Below are 16,693 nucleotides of genomic sequence, written 5' to 3' on the forward strand. Positions count from 1 at the left end.
TTCTTCTCCATCGGCCAAAAGACGGACAATGACGGCCTAAGAGGCATTATATACGATCCAAAACCAAACGGCTAGGGTTTCTGCTGAACAGCGTCGACTCGCCGAGTCCATAACTGGACTCGTCGAGTCCAGTCGCGAACCCGCGACCAAATCTGCGACCCTACTCGGCGAGTCTGGCTCCAACTCGCCGAGTCCCCCCCTTTAAAACACCCTAAAATGCAATTTAACAATACTTGAGATTTTGGGCTGTTACAGATGGGAAAAAGCATACAAGGTAAAAAGCGTCTTTAACTAAAGTCTTAATGAGGAAACCAAATAACAATCTGAGAAGACTCTTTAGAGATTAGAGCATAAAAAATTTGCAGAAAAGACTGCCAAAAAACAAAGAAAATGGTGGTGTAAGGACCAAAAAAAAGTATTTCCATCTCCCAATATCCGCTTGATGTTGAATGATTTTAGGTTTTCAATAAGGATAAAGAAACAATCCACAACCATCATTATAGATAAGGCATGCTATTAACTTCAAAATAACACCAAGAAAAAAGAACACTCCACCACTTAGCATCTGATTATAGGATTGATATATATGATGTAGTTTAATCATACTCTTTGGTGAATCAAGATGATTTAGAGAAACTCAAGAAATGGTTGGGTGTAGAAAAGTTGGGTTCTTAAAATGAAATTATAGATTGTGTGGTTGTGTGTGTAAATGTGTGTGAGATGAGAGAGAGGATCCATGTTTGGTAAAAAAAGATATAGTTAATATGAGGGTATAATTATCAAAGAATTTAAATATCAGTGGATGGATAAAAAAAAGTCATTATTGAAGAATCATCGCCTTTTTAATTTCTCCCAGATACAAAATCAGTAAATATCTAGGATAGATCTCGTTATCTTTTTTAACAGAAATAAACATCACACGTCTTTTTATCTACTGCTAATCCACGTGACATTAAATTTAACCTTGTTATTATTTATTTTTTCTTTTTTAAGATATATCAGCCCCGTGTTTTTTATATTACTTTTTAAAGTTACAAATCATTTTCTTTTTATAAATATAAAGATATGCCATAGATAATAATATAACGTTTATGAGTGATAGACATACAATTATATACATTATCTACTAGGTGTGAGACTCATGTATTATATGAGTTTATTTAAAAAAAAATTAAATATGGAATTTTAACAATTTGAGAAGTTTGAATTTATAAGAAAAATGAGAAAATTTTTAAATTATTAAAATTAATGAGGCTTTAATACATTGAATACATTACATATATAAATCATTTCTAACAAATACCTTATATATATATTACCTTACATATTAAATGTAAAATTTTAATTTAATAAAATAAAAAATACAATAAAATGACAAGTGGAAAATAAAAAAATCAAAAATTCTAGAAAATAACATGTGTACAAATGAAAGAGAAGAAGACATGTGGCAAAAAGATTTTGATTTATTAAGGAGAATTATAATTGATATATAAAACAATATAATATCTAATTTTATTGTTTTATTTGTGTTTAGATCTCATTTGATGTTGTTTTTCACTAAAATCTACTAGATTGAATTGATATTTTTATATTTGTAATCACTTAATGATATTTTGTCCTTTTTACTATATGTTTGCCTATTTTTTTTTTTATTTATTATTATTATTATTATTATTATTATTATTATTATTATTATTATTATTATTGGGAAAGCTTGATTTGGAGACTTTTGTACATGTGGAATATGTTGATCTTGATTGTGATTATGCTATGCAAGGGTTTAAAGAAAATTCAGTTATATAAGAAAGCTGAGAAGGTAATAGATCCACAAAAAATTTTAATCAATGAACCATCGGTTAAGAGAAAAAAATAGGATATTATGAGTAAATAATAAAGTTAATAAAATGATTATATACGTGGTGATTAACGATACCTTTATTTAAAGCATATAAAAGAAAAAAAAAAGGACAAATAAGTAACGAAATTATAGTTGGATGGGTTGTTTTGAGTTTTGACATTAACCCGAGAAAAAAAGGTAAAAGAAATAGCCTTTGGAGCCGAGAATAATATAAAGGTCTTTCGAGAAAGTCCTCGATACCTCAAGAACCCAAAACCTTTCTGTACAAATTTCCTGCAATCGTATCTGAAAAACGATGTAAAAGACCTCTCCAGAGAGTTCCTGAGATCTCCTATATCCATCCTATAAATACCACTCGCATACAGAATTCAAATTGTCAAGTAAGCATTGCAGCAATATCCAGAAAAGATCTCTTTGTTATCCTCTTTAATTCCAAATACAGTTAAAGCGAGAAAATGTCGATCATTCCCAGCTTCTTTGGTGGCAGACGAAGCAGCGTCTTCGACCCATTCTCTCTTGATATCTGGGACCCCTTTAAAGACTTCCCCTTTCCAACTTCATCCGATGCTTCGAGGGAAACCTCTGCTTTGGTGAACGCTCGTGTGGACTGGAAAGAAACCCCGGAGGCGCACGTGTTCAAGGCCGATCTCCCTGGGATCAAGAAAGAGGAAGTGAAGGTGGAAGTTGAAGACGACAGGATTTTGCAGATCAGCGGTGAGAGGAGTGTTGAGAAAGAAGATAAGAATGATACATGGCACAGGGTGGAACGCAGTAGCGGGAAGTTCACAAGGAGGTTTAGGTTGCCGGAGAATTCGAAGATGGATCAAGTGAAGGCTTCAATGGAGAACGGAGTGCTTACAATTACTATACCAAAAGAGGAGGTGAAGAAGCCTGATGTTAAGCCTATTCAAATCTCTGGTTAGAATTACTACCAGTTCTAAATGTGTAGTGTTGTAATGTGTTTGTTTGTATATCAAGTGTTCGACGTATTGCTCGTGGCTGTGTGTTCTGTCTGTAACAAAGAATAACTGTTTTTCCTACTCCTATGATCCGATCAGATTCTATGTGTAACGCGTAATAAGAGTTATTTTTTAATATGATATGTTGTTTTCTTTTTTTATTTTATTTTATTTTATTTTTTAACTCGACCAAATTATAAAACTACAAAAATAACAAACACGGCAAAAAATAGCATAAAAATAGATATTTTTACTATACTTATAAACGTTTCCCCAAAAATAAGAGTCACATATAAACATATAAAGATAAATTTAAAAGTTAAATAAGGTTTAATCCATGAAAATGGTATTAGAGTACCTTTTCTTCAAACTTATGTTATCAATAAAAGTTCATTCAAAATTATGCTACCATTGGCGATTAATGTTTATCTTTGCCATCAAATTCCATAATATATGCACTAAGTTCTTGTAAAGATCGCTACGAAACAGTAAACATAAATATAAAAATATTAAAAATAGTTTAACATCAAATATAAGAATTTAAAGAACACAACCGTATTCTTTATAAGTGTGATGGACTGAATTGTAATAAAAGGAAAGAACTAGAAGTAGCAAGTAATTTCATACTTTGTAAGTGTTATAAGAGGCAACAAGCATAAATATACAAAGCAACAAAGAAAAACTTATTCTAACTTCTGATTTCATCAAACAACATACAATGTCAAAGCATATAACACGCAATAGAAATACTGATTTCTGACCAACACACAAAAAATGTCTTAAACTATCAGTTTTAGAGAATAATCATTTTGGAGAAAAGTGTTGTTCCTTGGTGAATTTTGTAAAAAGTATAATAATAGTAAATGCAGATGTTTTTTCCCTTTTGTTACTACGTTGATGCTTAAAAACTGTAAACGATAAAATAATACATTTAAAGAATATGAAATTTGACTTATTAAGGTAACTAACTTTTTAGTATGTTCATCTCTTTTTTTATTATTATTTGTACACATTTACCCAACTAATTTGTTTTAGTCATTCACAAATAACCAATATTACCGGCTAATGTAGGTTTTGGTTGATGTGGCATCTACATGGCTTCTACGTTGTAATACTTATCACCTATGTGGCATTGTATGTATTTGTCATGGTTTGCATTATAAGAAGGGTGTGAGATATGACTGCTCATTAAATAAAACCCTAGATCGATTAATGTCATCTTCTTCTTCATCTTGTTCTTCCAAACGATAAGACAAATTGCAACCGGATCATCCATGTGATTGCAACTTACCATCTCGTGTGAAGACATCAAGAACCCCGACCAATACTGGAAGGATTCAGAGTTTGTTAAAACTCACTGGTAAATCAATTTATTTTTGAATTTTTTTTTTACTTCTTCTTCATCCTTCAATTTAACTTGTTTTTATAAATTTTTTGAAGAATGGAAAAAGTCAAAGCTGGGAATTTTGGCAATGGTTCGATGAGGATAAAGTGAGGAAAAATGGAAGAAGGTATTACAGGATGAAACCAGAAGAAAGCTACAATCTTACTTTGAAAATTTGTACCTTGGAGAATAAAATCAACATACGCAGGATGAAGATCGAACAAGAGAAGAACACCAATAAACAAGAACCGGACAAAGTCAATTGGAAATTGTTTACTTATAGACTTGCATTGATTGTGTTGTTTCTCTTGTATGTAAAAATGTTGTTTTAAATTATGTATTTTATGATATAGTATGACTAAATTATGTATCTTTTCTGATGTTTTAAATGAAAAAGATTACATTGGATGATTTGAATGTATTGAATTATTGGAATGGAATTGTACAAACATTGTAATAGAAGTGTGATTAGAATTGGTATTATAAAATATGGTAAGAAATTATAAACATTACAAATGGTATTAGAATATAAATGGTAAAAGATTCGAGGGAACATTGATTTCAAAAGATGTGTCAAAGTTATACATAACACAGTTAAACATTTATTATAATAATAAGATGTGCAAAAAGTTAAGCATTACACACTTAAACATGCATTACTACCAAAAGATTCCAAAAGTTAAAAGATATCGGTCAAAGATGCCAAAACATTAACAAAAGTCTAAGAAGCCAAAAGCTATTCCAACTCATAATGATTGTCACCACTGCTTCCCTATTTCCCTCCCGCTTCTTTCTTATCTTAATTTTTGTAATTCTTTTTGAAGGTTTCCTTGCCCTATGTCCCACTACAACTTGAAAAGTCGGTACTTCATGCATAATCTCTTCCACTTGATCTTGAACTGCAATTTGATTATCATCTTCAACCTGATCTTAAACTATAATTTGGTTATCATCTTCAACTTGAACTTGTACTTCAGCTTGACCTTCAATATCATCTTCAGGTTGAGCTTGAGCTTGTTCCTGAATAACATCTTCTGCTTGATCTTCAAATTTAACATCATCTTCTGTAGAATATGTTCCCGAATAACATATTCTGCTTGATCTTCAAATTCAAAATCATCTTCGGGTTAAGCTTAAGTTTGTTCTTGAATAACATCATATTCAAATTCAACATAAAAAGACTCCACTTTACTATCAGGTTCCACTTCAACTTCACTGTCACTTTCTATATCAACTTATGTTCCAATGCAACCTTCACTTTACCTGTTTTTCAATACTTGAAAAGTTATTTTATGCTAAATATGTTAAGTTATACAAGACACACACATACACACACACACACACATATATATATATATATATAGGAAAAATGAATTCTAGAAGAGGCATGTGTACAAATGGTTTCTTTTATTAAGATAGAAGATATATATATATATATATATATATATATATATATATATATATATATATATATATATATATATATATTATATCTTAATAAAAGAAACCATTTATACACATGCCTCTTCTAGAATTCATTTTTCCTTCGATATAAATTTACTTTCATACCCTTGAATCACTTTAATTTCCGGTTTGTATGCCCTTTTATCATAAAGCATTTATTTCAGTTTGATTTTGAATTGCCGATTATAAAAGATTGATGTGGTGACCTTTAAATAGATTTGTAAACAATCCATGTTATCAATACATACACCTCTACGAAATTTGTTAACAAGAATCCCATAAATCTTGCCAATCCATTAACTTTAATCTACTTCTTTTACTTATATAATTTTTTCTATTTATAACAAACAACATTATTACACAAGAGTAATAGAATTTCAATGTTCTGATATTTTGATGTTTTATAAAAATATTATAACAGCTTATATGATTTGGATTATAATTTGTTAAAAGTATATGATTATTAAATAATATATAAAGTCTATAAATAAACATGATTAACCTGCAACCAACTAACAAATAATTTAAAACTATCTATATCAAATATGTTGTATTCTTTCCATTGAAAAAACTATTACTAACTTGGTAATAATTATTTTTTATTAGTTAGTTATAAGATGTTTATGTATAGAAATAATATAAAAAATAAATCTAATTTTAAAATCCTGATAAAATGTTTTATGTTATAAAAAGATATGACTTTGATTTTAAGATGTAGTTAGGCAAGTTTTTCTTAACGTTTTTTTGTACATGTATCAAATCACATAACAAATTAGGATTAAATGAAACGTTATCATGTTTATATATAAAACATTTATATAATTAATTAATCATAAATGTTAAATGAAAGTTTATGTTTTGAAGAAAACAAAGGGCCTTATTAGAGTTTTTCTTTGCGATAACAAGAAATTTGTTAGTTTACGGTTTATGTCTTTACAAATACATGATTATTCATTACAATTTTAAATTATCAAGAATGTATTTCTTTTTTACCCGTGGTTTCCACGGGTTGTAACGTAGTGTGTATATATATATATATATATATATATATATATATATATATATATATATATATATATCAAACATACCGGCTTTCTTGGGTTTCTTTTTCTTTGAGGAAGTGTGGTTCTATTACGTCCACTTTCCCTACATATGCTGCATTTCATGACACTACCTCTTTTTGTGACTGAATGCTTTTTTTCCTTGGTTTTCCCTCTCAATTTGATCCCTTTTGCTTTTTGTTGATGGTCTTCCTGGTAGTCTTCTCCTTTTGGGGGCAATGGCTTGATGTAGTCTACATGAGGCCACATGTCACTACCATTGAGTGGGTTAATGGTATACCTACAACAGTTTAAGAACATTGTCATGGTAAACCATGGTGACACATACTCCTCTACATCCCTGTTGAGGCTTGAAATGCAAGCATACCCTTGCACACAAGGGTAACCTGTTAACTGTCAAGTTCTGTAGCCACATGTCCTGCTACCAAGGTCCACAACACATGCATCATACCAAAGTTTGACTTCATACTGTTGATAACCAGATGGTATAACTTTTGAAAACCTGTCCACATACACATAATGAAGGACACACATATATAGGGACAAACATGTTAAAGGACAAACTTATATAAGGACAAAACATATTAAAGCACTTACCTTTGAAGTTCCTTAAGCTTGGACAAACTAAGTCTAATGGAAGGACATATGGTTAAATCCTATGATTGTCGCTTAATCTTCTGTCTATAAAGCCTCTCCATCACATAAATTCAAATTTCTTCTAACATGGTGATTAGTGGTCTCTTCCTGGCAGCTTTAATGATTGAGTTAAAACTCTCAGATATAGCATTTTGATATGCATCTTAAGCCCTATCAGTATGAAAAAAATGCTTTACTCCAAGTTTTAGGGTCCTTTTTCATCAAATGATCATATGCTAGTGGTTCTAATTTCTTGATTTCATTAATATTTTGCTTAAATTTTGCAGGGGTAGTAGATGTAGCAGCATACCAGAAAAGCTTTTTCAAGAGTTGGCCCTTAAAATTTTTCATGAAGTTAACACATATTTGTCTAACACATTGACTATGCTCTGTTTCTGGAACCCTTTCCTTCATAGCCTCAAGTAATCCTTGTTAGTAATAGACACAAAACATAAGCACATATATGCCTAGCACATTGCCTATGCTCTGTTTATGGAACCCTTTCCTTCACAGCCTCAAGTAATCCTTGTTAGCAATAGACACAACACATAAGCAATAAAAAACATAAGCTCGAATAAAGATGAAAAAAATAGAAATTGATTACTTTGTGTTGGTCTGATATTAAGGTTAGTCCACGTGTAACTCCTGTTCCAATGTCCTCAATTAGAAGGTCAATAAACCACTTCCATGTTTCTTTGCTTTCCACTGCTACAACAGCCCAATCAATAGGATATATATGGTTGTTTGCATCTCTACCTATAGCAGAAAGCAATTGACCTCTACTTTAAGAAGAAACCATCTAGTCCAATTACCTTCCTGCAACCTTCAATCCATCCACCCTTCAATCTCTTGAAACATACACAAAACTTTGAGAAATAAGTGGTTCCATCAAGCATGACATCCACATCCATCTTCACTGTTGATCCAAGGTTAGTCCTTTTTATCTCTTTTTCATAGCTCCATGTTTTGGCATAATGTTCTTTTAAATAACCCTCTATCTCTTGAAATGCATACTTCCTTGTATTTATGCATTGTTCAACACTTGTAATTAAATTAAATTTCTTGTTGAATTTAGCTTTTAACTTCCTTACACTCATCTTTGGTTTCTAAAGTATCTGATTCTTGAAATGATTTCCTATCCATTTATAGGTAGCAATGGACCCAAATCTAAAGGTTCTTGCATAATTATGCCTATCATTTAGAGATTTAATCTGAAATGATTTTTCATTGGTCATCCAGGTTGCCTGCCTAAAGGGAAAACCTTTATTCTTCTTATTTTTCTTACCTTTACAATAATTTTCCAATAACCTTTAATGATCACTTTTTTCATACCATAAATCATATCCATTTTGACTGCATAGTTGGTGACACACAACTTCGATTCCAATGGGTTAGAAAACTTCATACCCAAAACTAGCACCATTTTCTCCCATTCTTGATTCTCATTATGGATAGGGAAAACATCCTTATCTTTTCCATTGTTTGCTTCCTCTTCATCATCACTTATATGCTTTGAAAGTTTGTCCAAGAATGGGTACCCAACAATTTTATCAAAAGTATGGACCTCTTCATCACATTCATGTTCATATTCCATTGTCTTTGAAAGTTCATAATTCTTGTATTCCTCTTCATCCAACTCATTTGACTCATACCCTTTACCATCTACTAACAACTCATTATTAGTCCAATCAAGAATTGGTTCATTTTGGTGGTCAATGTACACATTTAACTCACTCTCAAGACTATAAACAATTTCCACAAACTCCCAATAATCAGCATCAATGTCGATTCTTCTAATACCATAACCCAAGCTTTCCTTTCTAATACAGTAGTAGACATTATCACAAGCTCCTTTGGTTAATTTCGTAAGCCACAAAAGAAACTCTTTATCCATAAATCCCCCAAAATCCACATCACGTACAATTGTTTTTACGGGGGCTAAGTACACCAACGGGTTTGGCGAAAATATTCCCTTGTAATGAAAATCTATAGATACATACATACCTCTAGATGATAATGCGATGTTAATAGTCGACTTCAACTCGTACCTTCAATTTTAAAACCTAATCATCAATTTGTTGTATTAGAAGAAGGTAATCAGGGTGTGTTTTTGGAGCTTCTCCCACGCTGATGATGACAAACCCTAATTAAATGAGAAAGGGTTTTCATGGTCACATAAGATTCCACATAATGCGTTTTAACTGAGCTAAATCGATGCAACCGGCTAAAACAGGTAATATCCGATAATGTTATTTTTGTGTTATTATCCTATTATATATTGATTTAATTTCAGGTTATTATCTTGTTGATTTCGTGTCAATTGTAACCTGGACATGACACGATACGACGTCGTGTTTTATATAAATGACACAAGCACGAATTTCAATTTCAATTTCGTCCCAATTATCTTTCATGTCGTGTTTTTTAGTCATGGCGTGTCAACTTTTTCCACCCCTAAGCGGGGGCTAAGTAGAGTCGGGATTTGAACATGGATAAATAAGTTATCCATCATATCTTCCACTTGCCTTACCAAGTCACCAGAACCCAGTGGTTTGAAAATTATTACATTTTCTACAACAACTACTACATTTCTACATCCAACAAAGAAATCTAATAATCCACTATGAATTTATTAGTAATAATTATATCTAATAAAAATCAATGCCAAACGCTTTTATCTAACCTCCGCGTTTCCCACTAGACATTAATAAAGATGATGAAGTGGTTAGGGTCAATAATTGTAATCTTTTGAGGTTAATAAAAGAGGGTTATTTGATTATTATGTGGTATTTTTATGTATATATATATATATATATATATATATATATATGTATGTATGTATGTATGTATGTATACATTGTGTGTTTATAGATACACAATAAATTAGGGATAGAGTTCACATCTAAATATATTAAAGATTAGGACGAATAGCCTATAAGTGAGACGAAGTAGTCGTAATAACAATTTCGGAGGTACAAGAAGCGCTCAAAATTGTAACATCCGAATTCTTGAAGAGAAATTGTTGAGAATAACCCTATTTCTAGGTCAACTCGATAAGTTGGAGGGACCAACTTGTCGTGTTGAAAGTGGATGGATCGCAACTGGGAAGGAAACCCTACTTTTTACGGTCTTGCACCTTATTTAAGGCCCTTAAGTCCTTTTTCTGGCCTCCTTATCGGCGTCCATTATTGTCCAAACCCTAAAACGAGTTGTAGCTTCTACTGTCAAGTTTTTGGAGGCTTAGAAGGAAGTTTGGTGTTCATTTTGTGCATTGTGAAGGAATTAGAAGAACTTGAAGTTCTAGCTTGGATAAGGAAGTCTTGGATCCATAATCACTCCATTTCTTGCAGTCATTTTAAGGTATCAAGTTCATACCTCGACTTGTAGATGATTAGATCTCCTTATTTTGGGTTTTGTTGTGTTTTGGCCTCCTTTTGGGGATGATGATGGAGTAAAGTCATTTAAGGGGTTGTTCTTTCAGATCTGAGTTGGTTTTGGTACCCTTGAGCTTAAAGGTGCAAACTTTATGAGGATCTTGGTGTCATGCATGCATTAAGTCAATTATTAAGTCCATTCCAAGCTTAAGAGCTTCATTTAGACATGCATGAACGTAAAGTTGGCAACTTTACGTGGTTTTCCAGCTTAAGGAAGACAGATCTATGTTTTGGAGTCATGTCCTTGCGGATTAATTGCTTACTGTATTAGGAAGTGGGTTTCTAACGAACTCGGTGAGTTTGTTGGATAAACTCGGCGAGTTGGCTCGGTTCTCCCCGACATTTTCAGATTGATAGAGGGTCTCGGCGAATTGAATTGGTTATTCTTGATTTTTGTATATTGATGGAGAAACTCAACGAGTTGAAGGACAACTCGGCAAGTTGGGTCAACTTGGACCGTTGACTTTGACTTTCGATTTATGTCTTTTGTAACGCCCTATTTCGAATCGTTTCCAATTACGGGGTAATGATCAAGGAGTGAGTATTACTAGACTTATAACCCTTGAAGAATTGTTTTTGGGCTCATTTGGAGGTAAATGATGTAGTTTGGGTGATCTGGGTATTCGGTTGGTGTTTCAGAGCCCAAGGGTATCGGTAAACGCGTTGGTTTGGGCCTTTTATGAATTTTAGATTTAATTTCGGTTGGTTTTCAAACTAAATAAGTTTTATATATGTGTAGGGCTTCTCATTACCTTTTCGTGGATAAAAAGAACGCCGAAAATGGATAAAGGATGCAAAAGTTATGACCATTTGAAGTTAGAAGTGTTTTGGGCCAAATTAGATACACATGGTGTACCAGGTGGGAACACATGGCGTTTTAAAGGAAAATGGATGTGGGCCAACTTGGTAATGCAGGGCATTCGTTGTGCTATTTTAAAGCTTCGTTTTTAGGGTTTGGCCCCTTTATAAGCATCATTATGGACCCAAATCTCTTCCATTCTCCATCCTCCATCCTCTCTAACCCTATGAACGGAACCCTAGACTCCATTTGTGTATTTCTTGAGCTTTATGGGGATTTATGAGTGTTTTGGTGCTTGAGGAAGAAGAAGGAACTTCTTAAAGAGTCATTTCTTGACTTTAGCTTTTAGATCCATGCTTTGTCAACCTAGATCTATCTTCTGGAGGTATAAAGTCTCAACCAGGGCCGATCCTAAGCTTTTTCATGCCCTGGGCGAAACAACATATTAATGCCCTCATTTTTTATATCTTTGGACTTGAACTAACCAATGCATGACAAAAATATTGACGAGACAATGTAACAAAACCTTAGAAAAAAAACATTCATTATGAGCTAAAAGTCAAAAACTTCAACTAAAACAATGTCAATACGCATTTCTTATATATATATATATATATATATATATATATATATATATATATATATATATCATTATAAAAAGAAGAAATGAAGAAAATTATAGTTATAGATTTCAAGTTTGAAGCATCGATGTAGCACCTAACATATTTACAATAGCAAAGCATAATGAAGTTGTTCGAACTTGCAACAGCTGCACCAATAAACTTGAATGTGGCATAAGCATATGGTATGAAAGGAACCCATACTATCAGTTCAAACTAACATCATTGAGAGTGTGGCATAAGCCCTTCCAGCCTATAATTCCATAACCTCTGTTCCACCACCATGTTTTGGTTTTGCGAGTCTAGTTATCTCTTCATCCAGTGACTGTCAGTTAGGAATAAATTGATAAACACAAATGTGAAAAACATTAGACAACCTTAAAACATGAACAAAATTTGGTTGACTAATCATAATTCCAAATTTCCAATGTTGGTATATGAATCTAATATGAAGGCACTGCTTGGCTGTCAAGTATTAATGTATCATAGTTCAAAAACCGTTAACAATACTAGTATTAGTGTAACAAAAACATCAATACATTTCCAAGCTAATAAATCTAACCTACCCATCACAAATTTTAGATTTTTAGTAAGTTACTAACGGAATTACCTTAGTATACTCTAATTTTAGCTTGAAACTATAATGAATATAATTGAAAAACATCCCTCCAGTACACTCATAAAAGTATGTATTCTCTCACACTTCAAATTAACCAAGTAAAAACAATAAATATAAACCATAAAATGACGAGCCACTTACAGAAAAATGTATTTTGGAAGCTGTAAATTATATTAGTTAAACATCTCTCAAATGCCAAAATTACCCAAAGCAATAAAAACAAAAACAGAAATCGTACATACTAAGAAGAAACCGAATCCTACGCATCATCGTGTTTCGAGGCATTGAGACATCACTGACTTGAAAAGTAATCAAGGCATTCAAAATATATGGGCGTGCTAGGCGTTGAGTTCTCCAATCGGCAACAAATGACGTGTTTCTAGGAATGGATGTTTAGTTTTTCTAGGCACCATATATGATCGACGGTTCAAAATTTATACTTCTTTGCCCCCACGCCTACGGCAAGATAGAAATCAGACTTATGTTATATCTTTGGGCTAAATTTTCTGGGCCAAAACCATATATAGTATTAATAGTTGGACTAAATTTATGCCCTTAATTTTTTGATGCCCCAGGCCTCCGCCCAACTCGCCCAGGTATCTAGGTCGGGCCTGGTCTCAACCTTGACAACACTTTCATGTAGATCTAGATAAGTGGTATTGTGTTATGGTTTTGGTCCCTTTGAGGTGGTTCTTATGAGTAGAAGTTAATCCAGGACCTTTGAGCTTCATATTTGGTACTTGTTGAGGTTACGGAGTCATAAATTTTGGATCTTGATGGGTATAAACCTTCCATGAATGATTTAGTTGTCATTTGATGAAGTTTAGGACTTAGGGTTTTGATTTGGGTCCCATTGAGTTATGTTAAGTCACAAAGTTGGAAACTTTATGACTTAAGAAGACCCTAGAAATTACATCTCGAAATTTGGGTTGAGGTCTTAAGGTATTAAGAAGTTTTAAGAAATTTAGGGTGAATTTTAGGTCAAAGACCGAGAACGCCGTGTGTTCATCTCAGGAACACGGCGCGTTCCGAAAAGCGTTCCTAATCCTCAATAAGGCGACGAATGCCCAACGCTCCACTAGGAAACGCGGCGCGTTCGTCCCATCAGTGGGCTTTTATGGGCTTTTGGACTTGGACTCTTAAAATGGGCTTTGGTTGGGCTGGATTGTTTCTTTAGGCTAAGAACTATCTGTTTGGGCTCTGGTTGGTCCTCAGGACCTTTAGTGGGCCTTAGGTTGGTTTGGGCCTCGAATTGTGTTGTTGGGCTATTAGTGGGCCTTGGGCCAAGTTTGGGTTGGGCCCTATTAAAGAAAGGGTAAAATGGTATTTTACCCTCAGAGTTGGGACTTATGAGTTGAAACCATGGATAATGGAATATGGCATAATTATTAATTGGTATTAATTTGTTGTTAGTGCGGGATTTCCGGTTCGGCAGCCGAGTGTTATCTGATTTGCAGCGGATCAAGGCGAGTCTCCTCACCATACCAATGGGTCGAAGGCACCAAGGCCGGCCCATTTATCTAGTTGTGATGATTATTGCGGATGTGCTATTGATACATTATGTATTTATGTGAAGACCATGAAGGGGTTCCCATGACAATTAGTTATATGTGGTATGCTAGATGATTATGTGTTATGTGGTATGCTAGTTGTCTTTGTGATACTTGCATAGAAGACCTCAGGGGGTTACCTATGCAACTAGATATAAGACCATGTAGGGGTTCCCATGGCATTCCAGTGGGCTAAGACCATGTGGGGGTTCGCATGGTACCTGGTGTAAGACCTTGGAGGGTTTCCATGATATCCTTAGTTAAGACCATGTGGGGGTTCCCATGGCAATGGGCTAAGACCATGTGGGGGTTCCCATGGCACCCGGAGTAAGACTCTGGAGGGTTTCCAGGGCATCCTTATATGTTTGCATGTATGGTTTGATTGGTAGTTAGTGAAGACCGTATGGGGGTTCCCATGGCAGTGGGCTAAGACCATGACCGAGGAGGGAGGTCCTATGGTACCCGGTGTAAGACCTTGGAGGGTTTCCATGGCATCCTTATATGTAGCTTATATGGTTTATGTGATTATGTGGATTATATGGGGTATTATTTGGGGACCTCACTAAGCTTCGTGTTTATAGTTTTTGTTTATGGTTTCATGTATTATCGGTTTGTAAAGGAAGGGTTCGGCTTGATCGCAGTGCACACACCCGTGTTTTCCGTAATATTTGATTTTGGGTTGAACTCTGATAAATGTTTTAATTAGAAATGTTTGGATTAACCGATATCTGTGTTTTAACTATAATAAAAATGAAAATTTTGCCCTTGATTTTTGGGTCATTACATCTTTGAACAGGTTTATCCCAAGGGGTGCTAGATGGTAATCTGAATTGTAATAAGGAAAATTATGGGCTTAGGATAAGACCCATATAGGGTTGGGTCCAATTTGGAAAATTAGGCCATTAGTGGGCCTTGGTGGATCTTTTGGTTATGGGCCTTGATTTTGGTTCATGTTGGGCCAGGGGAAAAATGGTCATTTTTACCCAAGTAAGGATTATGGATTATAGTGTGGAACCCAATTGCTAATTGGGTGTGTTGTTGGTTTTAATAGCTCGGGAAGCTGGCAGGGCAGCAGCTATGGATTTCTTTCGAGGAGTTTTGCATTCGAGGTTAGTTGTCCTCACTGTACTTGTGGGTCGAAGGTACCAAGTTCGACCCATTGGATTAGATATCCTGTTATGTGATAGTATGTTACTGTTCAGTAGTGATCTGTTAGATCGGTATCCGAGTTTATAGGACGATGCTATGAGTAGTAATCTGTAGATCTGCATGTCTGTCTGTAGACTGTTTATAAATTTATCTGTTATATATGTCAGCATGTTGTGTTGGGTTGTGGTTGTAATGCTCCGTGTTGTAGTCAACAAACCCATGAGCATTCCAGATACGAGTTGAGGACTGGGAGGTATGCACGACTCGTACTAAGGGCTTGAGGGTATTCCATCCCGAGGATGACTGGACCCATTTTGTATTGGCATTCCAACCCGAGGGTTGATTGGGACTATGGTATTCCAACCCGATGGTTGATTGGGCCCGATAAGATAGTATGGTTGTGGTGATACTAGACTGCTTTGTGTGTCAGTCAACAGACCTGGAGTATTACAACCCGATGGTTGAATGGACCCGACAGGTTTGGTATTCCAACCCGATGGTTGATTAGACCAAACTGCTTATGATACGAGTGTATTCCATCCTGAGGATGACTAAGCCCATCATAGACATGCATGGTATTCCAGCCCAAGGCTGATTAGGCCAGGCATGAGTATTTGAGCATGCTCTTATTTGTATATGTTATTTGTTTGGGTTTTGGTAGTTTAGGGGAACTCACTAAGCTTTTTGCTTACAATTTTGGTATATGGTTTCAGGTACTTCAGTGTATCGTGGCAAGGTGAAGGCGTAAACGTACACATCCTCGCGTTTTGATCTTATGATTTCTGGGTAACTCTGATAATCTGAATGTTTTGAAAACTATGTTGAAAAAGATTATGATTTTTAAATAATGTTTTGGGAACAACAATTTTTTTTGTTAACGCTTCTATAGAAAAGGGTTGTTTTGAAAAGTTTAAATTTATGAATGTTTCAAATATGGACTTATAACGGATGAGTCATGACCCGTTAAAGTTTCTTGTTCAAACTGGCACAACTATGATATCGTAAATAGAAAATAGGAGTTAGGATAATTATTAGCCTTAGTAATCTAAACGAAAGTCGTAGTAGTTGTTAAACCGAGAGCGTATATATAGAGAACGCCCCAATCTGATTTCGTAATAGGAAGTTAAGATTTTTAGAAATTTCAGCGTAGCAGTATATGG

General features: G+C 34.1%; 1 pseudogene; it reads left to right on the top strand.

Moving 5' to 3' along the window:
* Window positions 1-2,041: 2,041 nt before the first annotated feature.
* On the top strand, window positions 2,042-2,955 carry LOC111880348 (17.3 kDa class I heat shock protein-like; annotated as a pseudogene).
* Window positions 2,956-16,693: the final 13,738 nt, after the last annotated feature.

The sequence above is a fragment of the Lactuca sativa genome, chromosome 8 (genome assembly GCF_002870075.4).
Source record: "Lactuca sativa cultivar Salinas chromosome 8, Lsat_Salinas_v11, whole genome shotgun sequence".
NCBI lineage: Eukaryota > Viridiplantae > Streptophyta > Magnoliopsida > Asterales > Asteraceae > Lactuca > Lactuca sativa.